This window comes from Drosophila persimilis, unplaced genomic scaffold (assembly GCF_003286085.1).
Source record: "Drosophila persimilis strain 14011-0111.01,24,50 unplaced genomic scaffold, DperRS2 tig00000914-arrow-arrow-pilon, whole genome shotgun sequence".
Lineage (NCBI taxonomy): Eukaryota > Metazoa > Arthropoda > Insecta > Diptera > Drosophilidae > Drosophila > Drosophila persimilis.
In genome coordinates this window covers 128,437-132,900 of record NW_020825374.1, presented here as the reverse complement: position 1 = coordinate 132,900, position 4,464 = coordinate 128,437, and positions in this window count along the sequence as shown.

The following is a 4,464-nucleotide window of genomic DNA, read 5'->3' as shown; positions in this document are numbered from 1 at the left end:
TGACTTCCGAATATTTGGCTTGCAGCTCCGGCTGCCTTTGGAATCTTCGTTGAAGCATTTGGAATCGATTCATCGCGATTTGACGTGATTTGCCTAGCACCTGCGAAGGGTCAAACAAACGCTTAAGTGGTAGCCGTACCAAATACTTGCCGTTTCGTTGACGGATGTGAGTTCGTTTAAAATGTTCCTCGCACCATCGCTCTTCTGGTGTGAGCTGTTTTGCAGAACCGAGATGCTCCATTTCGAAGAATTTCTGAACGAGATTCTCTAGCCTGTTGTGGTGACATCTAATGGTGACAGCGTGTGAGCGTGTGGAAGTGGCTCGACCAAAGACTATCCAGCCAAGCTGGGTGTGCTGTGAAATTGGTTGGTTCTCCTTTCCTCTGCGGATATCTGAAAGCAGGATCTGTGGGATTACGTCCGCTCCCAGCAGAAGATTAATCCGTTGTGGTTTGTAGAACCTGGGATCGGCGAGTTCTATTCCGTTCAAATGAGGACATTGCTGCAATTTGATGGATTTTGACGCTAATTGCGATGTAAGCGTTTTAAGTATAAACGCAGTATCAATGGTAGTACAAAACTGCGAAGAACAAGAACTTAATGACAATTCTGTAGTGTAGGTACACCTGTTCTTGGAGGTGGTCCCAACTCCAGCAATTTCTGCCGAAATTGGATGCCGCTTGAGGTTGAGAGCCTGCACTGTGTGCTCTGTAATGAGGGTTCCTTCCGAGCCTGAATCCACTAACGTACGTACCACAGCTGATTGGCCAGTGTGGGGGTTGTGGATTGTGACCAGGGCAGTGTCCAGAAGGACAGTGCTGGGTCCGTGATGCGTTGCCGTAGCGGAGACTAGTTGCGCAGAGTGTGTTCTCACAGACGAGTCGGTCGCTGCAGACTGTGGATGACCACCGGAACTAGTGTTGGGAACACCTGGGAGAGGCTGTGCAGTGCTCTGAGTAGGAAGTGGGGTCCTAGCGTAGAGTTGCGTAGGTGTAGCCCTGCCAGACGAGTCGCTCGTTGTATACTGCCAGGAGTTACCGGAACGAGCGCTATGGAAGGCTGCGTGAGGGTGCGTAGCCACCTGAGCAGGAGTTGGGAAATGCAGCAGTGTATGGTGTCTTTGACCACACTGCGTGCAGTTCATTTTACTGGTACATTTTGAAAGTCCATGGGAACGGCTTAGACAGTTGAGGCATGCCTTTGCCTGATCGACGATGGCTTTCCTTGCAAAGCAGTCCTTAGACAGAAGGTCCGGGCAATGCCGTAGATTGTGACTGTCGCTACAGTGCGGGCAGCGAGTGTGTTCGGCAACAGCAGTCTTGGCGTGGAAACTGTTGCCCTTGTATGTTACGTTGCCAACTGACTTCTTCGGGTGCCTTTGGTTGACAGGCTGCGGCACAGGTGTCCGCGTCGTGGAGTGCTGACGAGACGGTCGTTGAGAAATGATTGCAGCTGTGAAAATGTGGCAAGTTCGGCTGAGCTACCGAGATGGAGCTCCCAAGCTTGCAGTGTCGTGTTTGACAGTCTGGAAGTGAGATGATGAGTCATCCAATGCTGAACATCTAGATTCTTGAAAGCATTGAGACAAACCGTCGCAACATTAAGCATATCAGCATATATCAGCAGACTGCTCCTTTGTCAACTGTGGCAAGACTACAAACCGTTCATATGGTACATAAACTGCAGCCGTTTGTTGTCGTATCGCTTGAGGACGAGACTCCATCCGGGGACTCCAGTCCCATCCGGTGGCTTGGATGTATTTGGACATGGTTTGATTTCGGACAGGTCCAAAATTTCCGTGAGGAAAGCGGCCCCGAGAATACGAAGACGACGATTTCCAAGGGCTGGGCAGTGGCTGGGGGGGACCGATTCCTCCTCCTCCTCGTCGCGACAACTCCTGCAGAAGTCGTTATGAGGGATTGACAGTCTAGAGGCATGAGTGCCGATCTGCCAGTGTCCCGTAATGGCTCTAGTAACTGCAGAGCACTGTGCTCTGCTGAGTTTATACAGCTCTGCTGAGCGCTTCTTCGATCGATATGGCCATATCAATCTTGAGACTTTACAGGAAACGGTTTGCTGCCATCTCCAAGTGGCATTTTGCTCGAACAATTCGTGTGTTAGGAGCCTGCACGTAGCCAAGGGCATCGCTACTTGCTCCCTCTCCGATAGGAGAGGAATCGTAGTACCCTGCCTGGCTAGCTCGTCGGCGGCGTCGTTGCCCTCGATGTCCCTGTGGCCGGGGAACCATATAAGGAAGAGATCTAACTGCTCTGCGATCTCGTGCAGAGACCTGCGGCAGTCATTTACAGTCGCTGAGCTCGACGATATTGAGCCTAGAGCTTTGATAGCTGATTGGCTGTCCGAGAAGACGAACACCAAGTGCGTGTCTAGAGGTAGTTTGGAGACGATAGAAATGGCCTCCTTGATGGTTATAACCTTCGCTTGGAACAAACTACAGTGATCCGGGAGCCTTAAGCAATGACTGATGTTCAGCTCGCTGCAGTAGACTCCGACTCCCACGCGGCCGTCTAACTTTGAGCCATCAGTGTAGAAGTGAACTGCATTTACAGGTCCTGGTTCGCCCATCTCCCAGTCCTCCCTAGGTGGGATTGATACCTGGAAGGGCGTCGAGAGGTGATCACTAGGAATACAGTAATCTGTCCTCTCTGGTAATTGCGGGAGTCTCATCAGGATTCCCGAGTGCCCAACCGCGGATGCTTTCCACAGTCTGGCTTCTCTCATTCTGAGGGCGGAAAGTGTTGCCACCTTCTTTCCCATGAGATCCACAGGGAGGAGGTCCAGCACAGTATCCAGGGCTTCCCCTGGAGTAGTGCGTAGCCCGCCAGTTATGAATAGCTCTGCCCTGCGTTGAACTCTGCTGCCATAGAGCATGATTGGTCGTATGATGGCGGTGTAGAGCCACCGAACTATATAGGGGGTCATTCCCCATTTTAGTCCGATGGCTTTCCTGCAAGTATAGAGGGCCACTGTGGCCTTCTTTACTCTATCCTCTATGCTCAATTTCCAATCGAGGATTAGGCCAAGATACTTGGCGTTGTTGCTGAGACCGAGCGTTTCCCCACATAGTCTTGGGTAACGGAACTTTGTACTTCCTAGTGAAAAGCACCAGTTCCGTTTTAGACGGGTTGACGCCTAACCCGCATTTGTCTGCCCATTTCGACATTTTCGTGAGAGTACTTGTCATGCACTCACACAACTTCTGCGGAAATTTTCCGGAGAATGCTATGGCAACATTGTCCGCATACGCCACCACACGGCAGCCACCCCCCTCTATCTCACGCAGCAGTGTGTTCACTGCCACGTTCCATAGAAGGGGCGAGAGGACTCCGCCCTACGGTGTGCCTCTGCTGACAAATCTGGTACACGTTGACGTCCCCAGTGATGCCTCAACCGTCCTGTATTGTAGCATCTGATCGATCAGGCTCACCGTCCTGGAGTCAACCCCCAGATCCTTCAGTGCGCCCGTGATGGCGGTCGGAAGGATGTTGTTAAAGGCGCCTTCTATGTCGAGGAAGGCTACTAGGGTGTACTCCTTAAAGTTAAGGGACGCTTCGATGATCGATGTGATCGAGTGTAGGGCCGTTTCGGTGGATCTTCCCTTACGATAGGCATGCTGGGAGTCTGAGATCAGACTGGACGCAGCCCCAGGAGCCGCTCCATCGCCTTTAGAAGAAAAGACGATAGACTTATGGGTCTGAAATCTTTTGGGGCAGTGTGCGAGGGCTTGCCTGCCTTGGGTATGAATACGACTTTGGTCTGAAGCCAGGTGTCAGGAATGCACCCATGGGAGAAGATTCCCTCGTAATTTATTTTGAGCCAGTTAATGGCTTTATGACAAAACGACAAGTTTTTGTTTCACGGCTGGCCCCTGACCTCACATCTAATGATGTAACTGCTTTTATTCAAAGCAAAATAAAAGCCGTGGGTTTAAAGGTGGAGAAATTTAACTTCTCTTATGCCAGGGAGATAGCGTCGTTTAAGATAAGCATCTCCCCAACTCAATTTGACACCATTTGCTCCACCAAATTTTGGCCGGAGCATTTGGTGGTGAAGGAGCTTAAGGCTAAGAAGAAGAATAGGCCCCCCATATCGCTTCCAAATCTTTCCAGCGTGCCACCCTCAACCTCAACTTCCTCTTCCACAACTTCCCGTCTTGCTCCAACCTTTCCAAAAAACTAACTTCTCTTTTAGTAACCTATCAGAATGTAAGAGGCTTGCGTAGTGAAAAATTAGAAGAGTTTTTCTAATTAATTACCGAAAACTTTGTGTGGCTGTAATTTAAATTATTTATTTGGCGGGGCGAAAAACTTGATACGCTCGATCTATTTCAAGGTTGGCGAACAACTATATTTTCTTCACAATTCAAATCTCTTACTCTAGCTATCCTACGGTGGCAAAGCGGGGCGAATTCGCCAAGAGCGAGAGAGCGAGCTTTTATTGCGC